Below are 19,509 nucleotides of genomic sequence, written 5' to 3' on the forward strand. Positions count from 1 at the left end.
GATTACAAAAGGCACAGTGTTATATCCATAGATAAATTTGTTCCTTGGTCCTGATCAGAGATGCTTCTAATTTCAGTAAATGGAAACTAACACAGAGACTAAAGTGGACATTGTGCAGAGATTGATAGACTTTGAAAGACTTAGTTCCAATCAGAATATAGTCATCAAATCCATACCAAGTGGGTGCAAATATCTCTACTGACATTTGCAGTTATGAAAAAATGAAATATGAGTTTATTCAACAAAGTAGATAGAACTAGAACATATGATATTAAGTGACAAACATCACTTGTTCTCTTTCACACATAAAAGAAAAGTAAATGGATCCAGAAGTAGAAAATGCTGAGGTACTGGGCAGAATATGGGTTGAAAGAAAAGGTTAAAAAGATATTTAGCCTTCATCTATGAACATAATGCCATGAAAATATACATAGTGAGTCTCAATATTATATGAAATTAATATATGTTAAGAAATCTAAAACAAGAAATTGAATTTTATCCCTGTTAGAAAAATATAAAAGAAAATAATTAGTTATCAGTAAACAAATCACGACAATACAAATAAAAATATTTAAGTCAGTTATAAGTATAATAAAATAAAATGACTCTTAAATTGCTTGTGGGATTTTAAATGTGCAGTCAGAGCGCAAACTAGAGTGGGAGGTTTGTAAAACAAAATAAACATTCTACCATAAAACCAGCTAATTTTATTTGAGGGAAGTAAATCAAATATATGAAAATTAGGTCCTACAAAAAAAGAGTACATTAATGTTCATAAAAACATTATTAGCAATGGTCACAAAATAAAAAGAATGCAAATGTCCTTCAATGCATAGAGTTTAGAAAGGCCATTGTACAATAAACTCAACAATAAAGTGGGATGAATTAATAATACACACTGTAAATTGGGTGATTCTCCAAAGAATTTGTCTTATCGAAAAATAAAAGCTAATCTCTGTATGTTGAACCACCTCTGCATACCTGGGATGAAGCCTACTTGGTCATAGTGATATCTTTGATGTGTTCTTGTATTCGGTTTGCAAGTATTTTGGTGAGTATTTTTGCCTCAATGTTCATAAGGGAGATTGGCCTGAAATTCTCTTTCTTTGTTGGGTCTTTGTGTGGTTTAGGTACCAAGGTGACGGTGGCTTCATAGAATGAGTTTGGCAATGTTCCTTCTGTTTCTATTTTGTGCAATAGTTTGAGGAGAATTGGAGTTAGCTCTTCTTTGAAGGTATGGTAGAATTCTGCACTGAAATAATCTGGTCCTGGGCTTTTTTGTGGATGGGAGACTTTCGATGATGGCTTCTGTTTCCTGGGGAGGGGGGGGTATAGGACTATTTAATTGATTTACCTGGTCCTGATTCAGCTTTGCTAAGTCGAATCGATCAAGAAAATTGTGCATTTCATTTAGATTTTCAAATTTTGTGGCATATAGACTTTTGACATAAGTCCTAATGATTGTTTGGATTTACTTAGTGTCTGCAGTTATGTCCCCCCTTTCATTTCTGATTTTGTTGATTTGGATGGTGTCTCTCTCCCTTTTAGTTAGCTTGGCTAAGGGATTGTCGATCTTGTTAATTTTCTCAAAGAACCAGGTCTTGGTTTCATTGATTCTTTGAATTGTTTTATTTGTTTCTAATTGATTGATTTGAGCCCTGAGTGTGATTATTTCCAGCCGTCTACTCCTTTTTGGTGTGTCTGCTTGTTCTTTTTCTAGGGTTTTTATGTGAGCTATTAAGTTGCTTAAATGAGCTGTCTCAAATTTCTTCTTGAAGTCACTTAGTGCTATGAACTTTCCTCTTAGCACTGCTTTCATTGTGTCCCACAAGTTTGGGTATGCTGTGTCTTCATTTTCATTGATTTCTAGAAAGACTTTAATTTCTTTCTTTATTTCTTCCCTGACCCAGCTGTCATTTAGTAGCCAGTAGTTCACTTTCCATGTGTGTGTGTAGGCTTTTGCTGTTTCTGTTGTTGTTGAGGTCCAGCTTTATTCCATGGTGATCAGAGAGGATACAAGGGATTATTTCAATCTTCTTGTATCTGTTGAGGCTTGCTTTGTGACCAACTATAAGGTCTATTTTGGAGAAGGTTCCATGAGGTGCTGAGAAGAAGGTCAATTCTGTTGTGTTTGGGTGTAAGGTTCTGTAAATGTCTGCTAGGTCCATTTGATTCATGATGTCTCTTAGAGACATTGTTTCTTTGTTTAATTTCTGTCTTGTTGACCTGTCCTTTGTTGAGAGTAGGTTGTTGAAGTCTCCCACTATTAATATGTGGGAATCTATGTGTGGTTTAAGTTTTATCAATGTATCTTTTACAAATGTGGGTGCCCTTGTATTTGGGGCATAGATATTTAGGATTGTGATGTCTTCTTGGTGGAATTTTCCCTTGATGAGTATGAAGTGTCCTTCCCCATCACTTTTTATTAATTTTATTTGAAAGTCTATTTTATCAGATTATAGAATGGCTACTCCTGGTTGCTTCTTGTGTCCATTGGCTTGGAAAGACATCTTCCAACCCTTTACCCTCAGCCAACATCAAACTGAACGGAGAGAAACTTAAAGCAATCCCACTGAAATCAGGGACAAGACAGGGCTGCCCATTCTTTCCATATCTCCTCAACATAGTTCTGGAAGTCATTGCTAGAGCAATAAGACAGTTGAAGGAGATCAATGGGATACAATTTGGAAAGGAAGAAATCAAATTATCACTCTTTGCAGATGACATGATACTATACGTGAGTGACCGCAAAAATTCTACCAGGAACTCCTACAACTGATAACCGCCTTCAACAAAGTGGCCAGATACAAAATTAACTAAAAAAAAATCAATAGCCCTCCTATATACAAAAGAAAAAAAAAGGCTGAGAAAGAAATTAGGGAAACAATACCCTTCACAATAGCCACAAATGACATAAAGTATCTTGGAGTAACCCTAACCAAGCAAGTCAAAAAATTGTATAAAAAAAATTTCAAGTCTCTGAAGAAAGAATTGGAAGAAGATATCAGAAGATGGAAAGATCTCCCATGCTCATGGCTTGGCAGGATTAACATAGTAAAAATGGCTCTCTTACCAAAAGCAATCTACAGATTCAATGCAATTCCTATCAAATTACCAACACAATTCTTTACAGACTTGGAAAGAAAAGTTCTCAACTTCATACAGAATAACAAAAAACCCAGAATTGCTAAAACAATCCTCTACAATAAAAGATCTTCTGGAGGTATCTCCATCCATGATCTTAAGTTGTACTATCGAGGAACAGTTTTAAAAACTGCATGTTACTGGCATAGAAACAGAATGGTGGATCAATGGAACCGAACAGAGGATGCAGAAATAAACCCACACACTTATGGACACCTGATCTTTGACAAAGGTGCCAAAAACATGCAATGGAAAAAAAAGATAGCATCTTCAACAAATGGTGCTGGTCCAACCGGATGTCTACATGTAGAAAAATGAAAATAGATTCATACTTATCACCCTGCACAAAACTGAAGTCCAAGTGGATCAAAGACCTCAACATAAAACCAGACACATTAAATCGGTTTGAAAAAAAAGTGGGGAATACCCTAGAACTCATTGGTACAGGAGACAACTTCCTGAACAGAACACATACAGCACAGATCCAAGAGCAACAATCAATAAATGGGACCTCATGAAACTGAAAAGCTTCTGTAAAGGAAAGGACACTGTCATCAAAACAAAATGACTGCCTACAGATTGGGAAAGAATCTTCACCAAGCCTTTATCTGACAGAAGACTAATATCCAGTATATATAAAGAACTAAAGAATCTAAAAAGCAGCAAACCAAGTAATCGAATTACAAAAATGGGAAACATAACTCTCTGTAAAGGAATAGCGAATGTCAGAGAAACACTTAAAGAAATGTTCAGCTTGACTAGCCATTAGGGAAATGCAAATCAAAATGACCCTGAGATTTCACCTTACACTCATCAGAATGGCCAAGATGAAAAACTCAAGTGACAACACATGATGGAGAGGTTGTGGAGAAAAGGGAACCCACCCCACTGCTGGTGGGAATGCAAACTTGTACAAACACTCTTGAAATCAATCTGGCACTTTCTCGGACAAGTAGGAATAGCGCTTTCTCAAGATCCAGCCATATCACTCCTAGGCATATATCCAAAAGAGGCTCAAGTACACAATAAGGGTATTTGCTCAACCATGTTTGTAGCAGCTTTATTTGTAATAGCCAGAAGCTGGAAACAGCCCAGTTGCCCCTCAACTGAAGAATGGATGCAGAAATTGTGGTATATCTACACAATGGAGTATTACTCAGCAATGAATAATAAGGAAATTATGAAATTTGCAGGTAAATGGTGGGACCTGGAAAGGATCATCCTGAGTGAGCTTTCCCAGAAGGAGAAAGACACACATGGCATATACTCACTCATATAGACATATAACATAAAATAAACCTAGTAAAATCTGTACATCTAAGGAAACTAATCAAGAGAGATGACTGTGACTAAAATGCTCAATCTCCATCCTGAAAGGCAAAGAGGATGAACATCAGAAGCAGAAGAAAACAAGAAACAACCTAGGAACTTGCCACAGAGGGCTTCTGAGAGCCTCTGTCCTGCAGACTATCAAAACAGATGCTGAGCCTGATTACCAACTGTTGGGCTGAGTGCATGGAATCTTATGTAAGATGTGGGAAATAGTAAGAGCTGGAGAGGACAGGAACCCCACAAGGAGAGCAACAGTACCAGAAAATTTGAACACAGGGAACTTCCCAGACACTCATATTCCAACCAAAGACTATTCATGGAGATAACTTAGTACCCCTGCACAGATGTAGCACATGATAGTTCAGTGTCCAAGTGGGTTACATAGTAATTGGAAGAGGAACTGCCTCCAACACAATCTGATAGACCTGCTCATTGATCACCTTCTCCTGAGGGGAGAGCAGTCTTACCAGGCCACAGAAGATGACAATGCAGCCGCTCCTGATGAGATCTGATAGACTAAGATCAGAAGGAAAGAAAGGAGGACCTCCCCTATCAGTGGACTTGGGAAGGGGCATGTGTGAAGATGGGATAAGGAGGGTGGGATCAGGAGGAGAGGAGGAAGAGGTTTATGGGGAGATACAAAGTGAATAAAGTATAATTAATTTAAAAAATAAAATATTTAAACAATTCTCAAAAAATAAATAAAAGCTAATCTCAAAAGGTCACATTATATAATTACATTTATATAACTCTCAAAATGACAGAATTAAAAATATGAAGAAAAGATAAGTAATTGCCAATGGTCAATGACCATAAGGTTGTTAATTGTAATAAATCTACGTAAAAAAAAAAGAACAAAATAATATTTTTATGGTGGAGCTTTCCTGTGAAACATTTGTATCTTTATTCAAACATTTAGCTTTAGCTTTTCAAGATGGTACATTTGGAAAAGGCAAAAATAATCTCTTCCTTAGGTCTTAGAATTGTGTATTTTTATAAATTGACCTCAAGGACCAGATCCAGTGGATCACACAGATCTTCACCTCCAAACTTACTTTTCTCCCACTCATTGCTTCATGCCAGTACCCAAGTTCAGCAAGCATTGTTTGGGAACTCCCAGGTGACTTCCGCCTAAGATGCAGGTGGATTAATGGCCTATTTTTCACCCTCTTTTTTTCTCTTCCATATCCAGTTCCCTAGTGTTACCTCCAACTGTATGGCAAAATACTTGCTTAATGTTCCTCCTTTTCTCTGCCCCCATTTTCAATGGATTATGCAGATCCTGTCCTCCAACACTCCTCCCCATTCATTAGGTTATATCAGCCCTTAATTCCCCCAGACAATCCCTGGGAACCAGCCAGGCAAGCCTGTCTGAAAAGCAAGTATGGCTGCAAAGATCTCCAAACTTTAGATTTTAACTTGCCCTGCTTTCTTCCAAACCCAATTCCAAAGTTTCATCCCTAGCTTTGTAGCAGACCATCTGTTGTGACTTTTCTTTACGGTCTTTCTCTGTTAACAGGGGAATAAGAAGATCCTGATGTGCGAGGCTAAGCAGTGCACTCAGGGTCAGCCGCTTTGGACCCAGAGAAGAGCATGTCTGATTGCATGCGGGTTGATGCCCCAGGTCCCTCCTCTGAGAAAAAGGTATCGGACGGGTCTGATGCTCTTTGGGTGGATGACACCTAAATGAACATCAGTACAAAGTCCCAATTTATTTCTAATATCAGAGATCAGACCTCTACTCTTGCCTGATGCGTCTAAAACAAAAAGGGGGAACTGTAGAGAGCTGCGGAACGCTATGCCTTAAAGAGGGAGCTGGTTTCCGCCTTCCACCTTGCCGATGGTGAGTGCTCTCTGTCATGAACAACTCCACATTTGGCTAAGGCTGAGGATCTGGCTTGCTTCCATGTATGTGGACCTATCTGCATTGCCCACGTTGCATGCTGGGGTTGGCTACCCAGAGGCTATTTAAGCTGTGGGCTGGCTTTCCCCAGGGTCAGATGATTGTTCAAAGTTCCTGAATAAACTGCATTGAAAAAAAAAAAAAAAAAAAAGAAGATCCTGATGGCATATTTTGCTTTCATCCGTCTTGTAGACCCTTCATACACCCTCCAAGCACATCCCCATTCCTAAGTTTCAGAATCACATTTTAACCAGAACCCACAGTGCCATATCTATCATGATCTCAGAAGAATTACTTACTAGTCAACATACAAACACAACATTCTCCTAATAATGTGAGGCACCAAAATACAAATAACAAAAGACCCACTCAAAAATATAAGACCAAGTATGCAGCTGTGGAGGGCGGCTGTGGCTAGACAGCAGCCTGCCCAGGCAGAAGCCTCTGTGCTCTGGGACTGAGACTACAGAGGTGGCTATACCAAGTAAAGGTCTCAGAGCCCAGTGCCAAAAGGTGGGCAGTGAAGGATCTCTTATACTCACATTTACATTGAGAGCCCAAATCTGATTGTAGAAAACAGGGAGAACTGAACCGTTGTGCTTTCCTATTTGGCCTGCTAACATGTGAGTACATTTTCAAGTGAGTGTGTGCAGAGCCCCAGATCTAGAGTGCCTCTGCACTAGCAGCCAGACATCTGATCTGTCCCAACTACACCCCCACTGTCAGCAACATAGGGAACCTTGGGATAGCTTTCTTAACATTGAAGTTGGTGATCTGTGGGTCTACCATTAGAGTCCAGGTAAACAATTACTGGAGCCCAGACATATCTAAACACCAGTGGACAGTATGAGGTGCATGTAGGTCACTTGGGTATTCATGCCACCTGCACATGCTCTTTGCAACCATAAATAGCACCAGCACCTGCACCCATTTCTGGCTTTAAGCTCCACCCTTCCAGGCATCTACATGCTCTAGCACCCTGTGCTTTAAGGCATACTTCCACGCACAAAAAATCACTTGTGCAAATGCATCTGTGACCTTCGTCCTGTAGCTAAAGCTGAAACAGCAACATCCAATGTAAAACCAGTATAATTCTCATCTTCCAAAAGAATACTGCAGACACCAGAGACAGACTGACCCAGTCTAAAGTACAGACTTCAGGAACAAACAGCAAAGTTTAAGGATAAGCAGATGGCTAAAAGTTGGCATAAGAACACATCCAACAAAAATCAGGAAATGATGGCTTCACCAGCAAACCCAAAAATTAATGGATGTGATAATTCATCAGAAACACAGGAAAGTGATCTCAAATCTATGCTTATCAAGTTATTAGAGGCACATAAATATGAAACAAATAAACCTCTCGAAAAAAATACAGACAAATACAGCTAAAAAAAATAGAGGCACAAGTATTGGCATTTACAGAGGAAAGGAACAAAAAAATAGAGGCCACCATAAAAAGACAGGAATACACATTCAAACAAATGAAGGAAATGGTGCAAAAAATGAAAACAGAATTAGATAATAAAGAAAACACAATCAGAAACCCATGCAGCTGGAGAACTTAGATAAAGTTCAGGAACCACAAAGGTAAGCATCATCAAGAGAATACAAGAGATGGAAGATGGAATCTCAAGCACTGAAGTTACAATTGATATAGCTCTCAAAAAATAAAAGTAAAATAGGAAAAGTTCCAACTAGAAAACATCCAAGAAAACAAGGATGTCATGAAAAAGAAAATCTGAGAATAATACGAATAGATGAAAAAGAAGATCCCAGGCTCGAAGATACAGAAAAAAATTTTCAAGAATATCATAGAAGAAAATTATTTTCCCAACTTAAAGAAAGAGATGTCCATAAACATACAAAACGCCTAGAGAATAGCAAATAACGTAGACTAGAAAAGAAATGCCTCACTTCACATAATGGTCAAAACACTAAATCTACAGAACAAAGAAAGCATATTAAAAGCAGCAAGGGAAAAAGGCCAAGTAACATATAAAGGTAGACCTATCAGAATCATACCAGACTTCTCAACAGAAAATATGAAAGCCAGAAGGGCCTGGGCAGATGTCATGCAGACTCTTAAGAGACCACAGATGCCAACCCATACTACTATACCCAACAAAGTTTTCAATAAACGTAGATGGAGAAAAACAAATATTCCTTGACAAAACAAAACTTAAACAGTATCTAAAAAGCAATAGCCCTATAGAAGATAGTAGAAGGAAAATTCCAATCCAACATAATCAACTACAACCAAGAAAAAACAGTATATCAATAACTTCACAACAAAAAATTAAAAGAAAACAAGCACTGAATCTCAGTAAAACTATCAACACCACAATAAAAGGAACTATCATTCACTGGTCACTAATATCTATCAGCATCAATATACTCAACTTTACAATAAAAAGCACAGACTAACAGAATGTTTGAGGAAAAAGAATGTAACATACTGCTGCTTCCAAGAAACACACCTCTGCAAAAAAGATAAACATAACTTCAGAGTAAAGTGCTGGAAAAAAAATGATTTTCAAGCAAACTGACCCAGAAAACCAGCTCGGGTAGCTATGCTAATAGCTAATAAAATAGATGTTGGACCAAAATCAATCCAAAAATATGAGGAGAGGCACTTCATTCTCATCAATAGAAAAATCTACAAGGAGGCCATCACATTCCTGAACAACTATGCCCCAAATACATGAGCACCTGAATATATAACAGAAACAGTATTAAAGCTTAAATCACACATAGATCCCAACACTTTAATAGTGGGAGGCTTTAACACTCCACTCTTACCAAGAGACAAATCATTAAGACAAAAGCAACAGAGATCCTACATCAAATGGACCTAATAGATGTCTACAGAACTTTTCACCCAAACTCAAAATAATTTACCTTCTTTTCAGCACCTCTTAGAACTTTTTCAAAAATTGACCATATAATAGGGCACAAAGCAAGATTCAACAGATATAAGAAGATCGAAATAATCCATTGTATCCAATCAGACCACCATGGCCTAAAACTAAACCTCAATAACAAGAGAAATAACATAAAAGACTACATATACATGGAAACTAAACAAATCTCTACTTAATGACAGCTTGGTCAGGGGCAAAACGAAAAAAAAGAATTTAGAGAATCCCTAAAATTCTATGAAAACGAAGGCACAGCTTACCCAAACTTGTAAGACACAATGAAAGCAGTGCACTAATGTCTCCAGAAAGAAGTTTGAGACATCTCAAACTAGCAACATATTGGCACACCTAAAAGACTTAGAAAAACAAAAAGATGCGGACACCCCCAAGGGAAATATCATACTCAAAGTTGAAATCAATGAATTAGAAGACATTTCAAAGAAATCAATGTGACTAAGAGCTGGTTCTTTGAAAAAGTCAACAAGATAGACAAAACCTTAGCTAAACTAAAAGGCAGAGGGAAACTATCCAAATCAGCAAAATCAACAATGAAAAGAGCAAAATAATTACAGAGATTGAGGAAATCCTAACAATCATTAGGTCTTACTACAAAAGGCTATATGACAAAAAAAAAAAAAAAAAAATTGAAAATCTAAATGAAATGGACAATTTTCTTCATAGAAAATATTTACCAAAATTAAATCACCATCATGTAAATAGACTAAATAATCCTATATCCCCCAAGAAAATAGAAGTAGGCATCAAAAGTATCCCTTCCAAAAAAGCCCAGGACCAGATGGTTTCAGTGCAAAATTCTACCAGACCTTCAAAGAAGAACTAACTCCAATTCTCTTCTTAATATTCCACAAAACAGAAACAAAAGGAACATTACCAAACTCATTCTATGAAGCCACAGTTACACTGAAAAACAAACAAACAAAAAAAACCAAACAAACACAAAGCCCCAACAAAAAACAAAAAGGAGAACTTCAGACCCATGTCTCTTATGAACACTGAAACAAAATTACACAATAAAATACTTGCAAACCAAATCCAAGAACACATAATATATGTCATCCATCATGACCAAGTAGTCTTAATCTCAGACATGCAGAGGCCATTCGATATATGGAAATCCGTCAATGTAATCCACCATATAAACAACCTGAATAAGAAAAACCACATGATCATCTCCTTAGATGCCAAAAAAGCATTTGAAAAAAATGCAACACCCATTTATTTTTAAAGTCTTGGAGAGATAAGGGATACAAGGCACGCACCTAAACATAGTAAAGACAATATACAGCAAACCCATAGCCAGCATCAGACTAAATGGGGAGAAACTTAAATCAATCCCACTGAAATCAGGGACAAGGCAAGGCTGCCCACTCTAGAAAGAAAAATATGAAAACTAAAGATCACAAGGATACAATTCGGAAAGGATGAAGCCAAATATCACTGTTTGCAGATTATATGATAGTCTGCATGAGTGACCCCAAAAATTCAACTAGAGAAATCCTTCAGGTGATAAACACCTTGAGCAAAAAGGCTGGATACAAAAAAAATGTATCCCTTCTGTATATGGAATACAAATAGGCTGAGAAATAAATGTGGGAAAGAACACACTTCACAATAGCCACTAAAAGCATAAGTACTTTTGTGTGACTGTAACCAAGCATGAAAGAGTTGTTTGAAAAAAAAAATATTCAAGTCTCTGAAGAAAGAAATTGGAGAAGATATCAGAAGTTGGAAAGATCTCCACCCTCATGGATTGGTAGGATTGATACAATGATTGATACAATGTAGCTGCCAAAAGCAAGCTACAGATACAGTTGAATTCACATTGAAATACCAACACAATACTTTACAGACTTTGAAATAGTAATTCTCAATTTCATATGGAAAAACAAAACAACACAAATCAGAATTCCTAAAACAATTTTGTACAACAACAGATCATCTGGAGGTATCACCATCCCTGATCTGAAGCTGTATCACAGAACAATAGTAATAAAAACTACATGTTAATGGCATAGAAACAGAATTGAAGACCCAGAAATAAATGCACACACCTATGGATACTTGATTTCTGACAAAGAATCCAAAATGATACAATGGAAAAAAAAAAAAAAAACAAACATAGCATCTTCAACAAATGGTGCTGGTCTAACTGGATGTCTACATGTAGAAAAATGCAAATAGATACTTATCACCATACTTATCACCTTGCATAAAACTAAATCCAAATGGATCCAACACATCAACATAATACCAGACACACTAAACCTTTTAGAAAAAAAAGTGGGTAAGAGCTTGGAACTCATTGGCAGAGGAGACAACTTCCTGAACAGAATACCAAAAGAACAGGCTCTAAGAGCAACAATCAATAAATGGGACCTCATGAAACTGAAAAGCTTCTGTAAAGCAATGGACCCTGTAATCAGAACAAAACAACAACCTACAGAATGGTAAAGGATCTTCACCAAACCTATATCTCACAGAGAGATACAGTCCAGAATCTACAGAGATCTCAAGAAGTTGAAAGGCAACAAATCAAGTAATCCAATTAAAAAATGGAGTACAGAGTTAAACAGAGAATTCTAAATACAGTAATATTGAATGGCAGAGAAACACTTAAATAAATGTTCAATGTCCTTAGCCATCAGGGAGATGCAAATTAAAACAACACTGAGATTTCACCTTTCACCCATCAGAATGGCTAAGATCAAAAGCACAAGTCACCAAACATGCTGGAGAGGTCGTAGAGAAAGGTGAACCCTCTTCCATTGCTGGTGGGAATGAAAATATGTACAACCACTTGAGTAATCAGTCTGGTGCATTCTAAGACAATTAAGAATAGTACTACCTCAAGATCCATCTACACCACTGCTAGAAATATATCCAAAACATGTTCAAGTATTCAACAAGAACATTTACTCAACCATGTTCATAGGAGCTTTTTTTGTAATAGCCAGAATCTGTAACAACCCAGATGTCCCTCAATGGAAGAATGGGTACAGAAACTGTGGTACATTTATAAAATGGAATACTACTCAGCAATTAAAAACAAAGAAATCTTGAAATTTGCAAGCACAGGGGGGGAATCTAGAAAAGATCTTCCTGAGTCAGTTATTGCAGAAGCATAAAGACTCATATTGCATACACTCACTTACAAGTGGATATAAGACATATAATATAGGATAAATCTACTATAGTCTTTATACCTTAAAAAAGCTAAGCAAGAAGGCACACCCTGAGGAAGGTCATCAATCCTCATTGAGTAAAGCAACAGCAATGGACCTTGGAAGAGGGAGAAGACAGGGAAAATGACAGGAGTCTACCACAGAGGGCCTCTGAAAGACTCTACACATCAGGGTATCAAAGAAGATGCTAAGAATAATAGACAAACTTTGGGCAGAGTGCAGGGGATCTTAAGAAAGAAGAGGGTCAAAGAAAGACCTAGAGGGTACAGGAGTTCCAGAAGGAAAGCAACAGATCAGAAAAATCTGGGCACAGTGATCTTTTCTGAGACTCCAACCAATGTCCATGCATGGAGATAACCTAGAAATCCTGCACAGATGTACCCCATCCCAGCTCAGTCTCCAAGTGTTTTCCCTACGGATGAGAGGAGAGACTGTCTCTGACAGGAACTCAGTGGCTAGCTCTTTGATCACCTCCCACTGAGGGGAAACAAGCCTTATCAGGCCAAAGTAGAAGACTATGCATCTAGTCCTGATGAAACCTGATAGACTAGGGTCAAAGGGAAGTGGAGGAGGTCATCTTCTTTCAGTGGACTTGGGGAGAGGCATGCTTGGAGAAGAGTGATGGATGGTAAGATTGGGAGGGACTAAGGGAGTAGACTACAGCTGGAATACAAAGTGGATAAACTGTAATTAATAAAAAAATAAATTTTAAAAAGCCACAGGCTAACAGAATGGTGTAAGAACACGATATACACTTCTGCTGCATCCAAAAAACATACTTCAATTTCAAAGATAGATATTAGCTCAGAGTAAAGTGCAGGAAAAAGAAATTCCAAGCAATTATACTTAACAAGCAAGCCATTTCAATATCTGACAAAATGAAATTCATACCAAAACTACTGAGCAGAGAGATAGAGGATAGATTGTATATACTCATCAAAGAAAAAAAATCCATCAGGAAACTATTAGAGTTCTGAATTACTATGCACCAAACACAAATACACCAATATACATTAAAGAAACACTAGTATTACAACACATTTTGAACCTCAAGATTTGATAGTAGGACATTTCTATACCCCACTCTTGTCATTAGACAGGTGATCCAGACAAAAATTAAACAGACAAACTAAGGGGCTAACTGACAATATCAACCAAATGAACTTAACAGATATTGATAGAAACTTTCACCTAAAACACAAAATAATATATTTTCTTTTCTGGACCTTCAGAAAATACTTCAAAAAATGATCACATACTTGGATATAAACAGATAGAAGAAAACTGAAATTATAATCTGCATCCTATCTGACTACCTTAGACTAAAGCTAGATATAAAAAACAGAAATCTTAAAAACACAAGGAACTTCAATTGTGATAGAAATATGAGTTAAAAGGAAATTACAGATTTTTTGTTATGTTGCTCTCCTTATGGAGTTCCTGTCCTCTCCAGATCTTACTGTTTCCCACTTCTTTCCTAAGATTCCCTGCACTCTGCCCAAAGGTTGCCCATAAGTCTCAGTATCTACATTGATAGTCTGCAGGGCAGAGCTTTGCAGAGGTCCTCTGTTCCTTCTTTTCTGACTTGTTCCCTCTTTACTCCTTCTTCTGATGTCCAGGCTCTTTAACTTTCTGGGTAGGAACTGATTGGCCTGCTCTTTAATTACCTCCCCCTGAGGGGGAAGCAGCATTACCAGGCCACAGAAGAGGACAAGGCAGCCACTCCTGATGAGACCTAATTGACTAGGATCAGAAGGAAGGAAAAGAAGTCCTCCCCTATCAGTGGACTTGGGGAGGGGCATGCATGCAGAGGGTGGAGGAAGGGAGGGATTGGGATGGGAGGAGTGAGGGAACCACGGGGTGGGGGGATGCAAAGTGAGTAAAGTGTAATTAATAAAGAAAATAAATAAATAAATAAATATATATTTTTTAAAAAAGAAATTACAGACTCTAGAATTGGATGAAAATGAATGTACAACATACCCAATTTATATTCTGGCTATGGTCAGATAGTAGTAGACAAGGACCTCCCCTATCAGTGGTCAAGGGTAGAGATATAGTGGGAGAAGGTGGAGGAAGGGTGGGACTAGGAGAAGGTGAGGGAGGAGGCTACAGCTAGGATACAAAGTGAATGAATTGTATATAATAGTAAGTAAATTAAAAAAGAAAAAGAAAATAAATTCATTAACCAGGTCATTTATGTGCATTAGATACTTCCAATTGTTTCTCTCCTTCTCACTCTCTCTGTCTGTCTGTCTCTGTCTCTGAGATCTCTCTCTCTCTGTGTGTGTGTGTGTGTGTGTTTTAGTGCTATAAACATGCATCTCACAGTCACTTTTATTTTGTCCCATAAGATTGGGTATTCTGTTGACAATGTCTTTTGCTTTACAGAGGCTTTTCCATTTCATGAGATCCCAGTTATTTTTGATCTTTGAGACTGTGCTGTTGGTGTTCTGTCGAGAAATTGTCTCCTGTACCAATGAGGTCAAAGTTCTTCCCCAATTTTTCTGCTAAAAGATTTAGTGTGTCTGGTTTTATGTTGAAGTCTTTGATCCACTTGGACTTTATTTTTGTACAGGGTAATAAATATGGATTTATTTCAATTTTTCTACATGAGGACATTCAATTAGACTAGCACCATTTGGTAAAGATGCTGTTTATTTTTATTTTTATTTTCAATATATGGTTCTGGCTTCACTGTCAAACATTAAGTTTCCATCAGTGTGTGGGTTTATTTCTGGGTCTTCTATTCAATTCCATTGATCCACCAGTCTGTTTCTATGCCAGTACCATGCACTTTTTATTACTCTTGTTCTATAGAAAAGCTTGAGATCAGAAATGGAGATACCTCCAGAAAGTCTGTTATTGTACAGTATTGTCTTATCAACTCTGGGCTTTTTGTTTTTACATATGAAATTGAGAATTGTTCTTTCAAGGTCTGCAAATAATTTATTGGTATTTTGATAGGAATTGCATTTAATTTGTAGATTGTTTTTGGTAGGCTAGCCATATTCACTATGTTGATTCTACGGTTCCATGAGCATGGGAGAGCTTTCCATCTTCTGATTTCTTCTTAGATTTCTTAATTCAGAGACTTGAAGTTTTTGTTTTGTTTTGTTTTGTTTTGTTTTCATACAGAGTATTCTCTTGCTTGGTTAGAGCCACAGCGAGATACTTTCTGTTATTTGTGAATAGTGTGAAGGGTGTTGTTTCTCTTATTTCTTTCGCAGCCTGTTGGTTTTTTGTATACAGGAGGGCTTTTGATTTCTTCTTACTTAATTTTATATCCAGCCAACTTGCTGAGGTGTTTATCAGCTGAAGAGGTTCTATGGTTGAGTTTTTAGGATTACTCATGTATTCTATCACACCATTTGCGAATAGTGATACTTTGATGTCTTCCTTTCTGATTTATATACTCTTGATCTCCTTTAGTTGTATTATTGCTTGAGCTAGGACTTCAAGCACATTGTTGAAGAGGTAAGGATAATGTGAGCATCCATGTTTTATCCATGATTTCAGTGGGCTTAGTTTGAGTTTTGTTCCATTGAGTTTGATATTCACTATAGGCTTGCTGTATATTGCTTTTACTATATTTAGGTATGTGCCTTGTATACTTGATCTCCCCAAAACATTAAACATGAATAGGCATTGGATTTGTCAAATGCTTTTTTGACATGTAAGGAGATGATCATGTGTTTTTTCTTTCAGGTTTTTTTTTTTTTTTTTTTTTTTTTTTTTTTTTTTTTTTATATTGTGGATTACATTGATGGATTTCCATGTATTGAACCTCCCCTGCATGCCCGGAATTAAGTCTACATGGTTCTGGTGGATGATACCTTTGACTTGTTGTTGGATTTGGTTTGAGAGTATTTTATTGAGTATTTTTACATCAATGTTCATAAGCAAGATTACTCTGAAGTTCTCTTTTTTGTTGAGTCTTTGTGTGGTTTAGGTATCAAGGTAAGGGGTCAGAGCCAAGATGGAGACTAGCACACACAGCTTCTGAGCTGTGGAAGAGCTGAATGTCTGAGTTGGTGAGTGGAAGGACCTCTGAATCCAGGAAAACAACAGAGAGGCTTTCTAAACAACAGGGAACATCACAGGAGGTGAAAACTTTGGTCTCGGGACACCCTGGGACTTGTTTGGAGAAGGAGAGAAAGGATCCTTTGATCTCCTGGCACTCCCCTCTCTCGGACCTCCCTCCTCCTCAGCACAGCGGACTCATTGAGATTCTCAGCTTAGACCTAACTGCCTAGGGTCTGCAGCAGCTGAGGCAGAGCTTCTAGCCCTTTAGCAGCAACTGCAAGTGGTACCAGTCCTGGAGTTCCAGACCCGTGCAGCAGCACCATCCCAGGGCCCAAGTCTGCTAACCGCCATACTGGTTCAACAGGATCACGACCACTGACGGTATGGACCACCCAATCTCACAATGGCAGAGAATACACTATATACTCACCAAAACCAGGCAGAAATGCCATACAAGCAAGGCACACCAGGCGCTGGGCCTCCCAAGGTTGGAGAGCACAGTGGAGAACCCCCAGGACTTGCCAGAAAGCATCTGGACTGGCATCCCAGTCTCCAGCTACAGCGGGACCTTCTAACCTGGTGGCAGAGCAGCACTGAGTTGGCGGGGCACATCAGTCCTCCAGCATAAGACCAACCAGGGCCATACCAGAGAACAGAGAGCCTGGTTACCCCGATTCCTGCTGATGGGATCACCTTGAGAGTGAGTACACCCTTGCGTGTCTGCAGAGCCCCAGATCCAAGCACCTTCTAAAATAGAAGCCAGGCATCGGTCCCCTCCCACCCACATACCCACTGTGAGAAACAGAAGGTCAATTGGGACATCGAGGCCACTGCACTGTGGGTCCAGACACATGGCACCATCATCCCAGAGTCCCGGGTCTGTTAGCCAACATACTGGCCCTGCAGGGTCGCTCAGACACTGACTGCAGGGCCTGCCCAATCCCTCAGTGACAGATATTACTCTATATACTCACCAAAGCCAAGCAGACCCTCCATACACGCTAAGCACAGCAGGCGCTGGGCCTCCCAGGCTTGGACAGTACAGGGAGGGACCACAGGTCTGATCAGAAAACATCTGGACTGGCATCCCAGCCTCCATCTACAGCGGGACTTCCTAACCTGGCAATGGCAGCAGCACCGAGTTGGCGGAGCACATCAAACAAGCAGGGCCAAACCAGAGAGCAGATAGCCCTGCCAAGTGACCTGCCTGAGAGTGAGTGCATCCTTGAGAATCTGCAGAGCTTCAAATCCAGGGTCCTTCTAAAACAGAAGCCAGGCATCGAACCTCTCCCATGCACATACACACTTTGGGAAACAGAGGGTCACATGGGACATTGAAGTCCCTGCTCTGTGGGTCCAATTGAGGAGTTAAGGCAGTGAATGCCAGAAATCACAACCATGACCATCACTAGCTCCTGCTACATATACAGTGCAGAGCCCCTCCCATACACAGATACAGCTAATTCTCAGCACACGCTGAGGACAAGGGACCTCTTGCAGCTTCTTGAAGAACTCTCCAGACACCAGAGAGAGACAGTACCAGTCTGAACTGCAGAACCCGAAAACAAACAGGGAAGGTTTCAGATAAGCCAATGGCCAGGGGTAGGAGAAAGAACACTTCCAACATAAAACAGGACATCATGACTTCACCAACAACCCCCAAAATTGATGGATACTCCAATTCATCAGAAGCAGAGGAAAATGACTTTAAAGCTATGTTTACCCAATTATTTGAGGCTCATAAAGAGGAAACAAACAACTCTCTCAGAACAATAACCATGCAAATTCAGTCAGTTAAAGCAGAAATGAACAAATCTTTCAAAGATTTGGCCAGTCAATTACACGTAAAGAAAGAAGAAATAGACAAAATTCTTAAAGAAATATAGGCAAACATAGCCAAACAAACAGAGGCACAAGTAGAGATAAAATTAGTGGCATATAGGAAGGAAATGAACAAAAAATAGAGACCATCATAGAGAGACAGGAATCCACATTCAAATAGATGAAGGAAATGGTGCAAGACATAAAAACAGAATTAAAATCAAGAAAGAAATCACAAATTGAGAAAAACCTTGAGCTGAAGAACTTGGAGAAAAGATCAGGAACCACAAAAGTAAGCATCAACAGCAGAATACAAGAGAAGGAAGAGAAAATACAGAAGATACACTAGCAGAAATTGATATTTCTCTCAAAGCAAAAGTAAAATCAGAAAAGTCCAAACACAAAATATCCAAGAAATCAAGGACGGCATGAAAAGACGAAATCTAAGAATAATAGAAATTGATGAAAAAGAAGACTCCAGGCTCCAAGGTCCAGAAAATATTTTCAAGAAATCATAGAAGAAAATTTTCCCAACTTAAAGAAAGAGATGTCCAAAAATATACAAGAGGCCTACAGAACACCAAATAGACTAGACCGGAAAAGAAACATATCATGTCAAATAAGAGTCAAGACACTAAATCTACAGAACAAATAAAAGATATTAAAAGAACAAAGAAAAGATATTAAAAGCAGCAAGGAGAAAAGGCCAAGTAACATGTGAAGGTAGACCTATCAGAATCACACCGGATATCTCATCAGAAATTTTGAAAGCCAGAAAGGCCTGGGCAAGTGTCATGGAGACTCTAAGAGATCACAAATGCCAACCCAGATTACTATAGCCTGCAAAGCTTTCAATCAACATAGATGGAGAAAACAAAATATTCCATGACAAAACTAAATTTATGCAATATCTACACAGCAAACAAAAACTACAGAAGATACTAGAAGGAAAATTCCAATCCAACGAAAACAACTTCACCCAAGAAAACATAGCATACAGATAATATCCCAACAATCAAAAGAAAACAAGCAATGAAACACAGTAAGACCACCGAATCCAATACAAAAGAAACTAACATTTATTGGTCACTATTATCTATCAACATCAATGGACCCAACCTCACGAATAAAAAAAAAAAATAGAATGGGTAGGAAACAG

This window comes from Meriones unguiculatus, chromosome X, assembly GCF_030254825.1.
Source record: "Meriones unguiculatus strain TT.TT164.6M chromosome X, Bangor_MerUng_6.1, whole genome shotgun sequence".
NCBI classification, from domain to species: Eukaryota; Metazoa; Chordata; class Mammalia; order Rodentia; family Muridae; genus Meriones; species Meriones unguiculatus.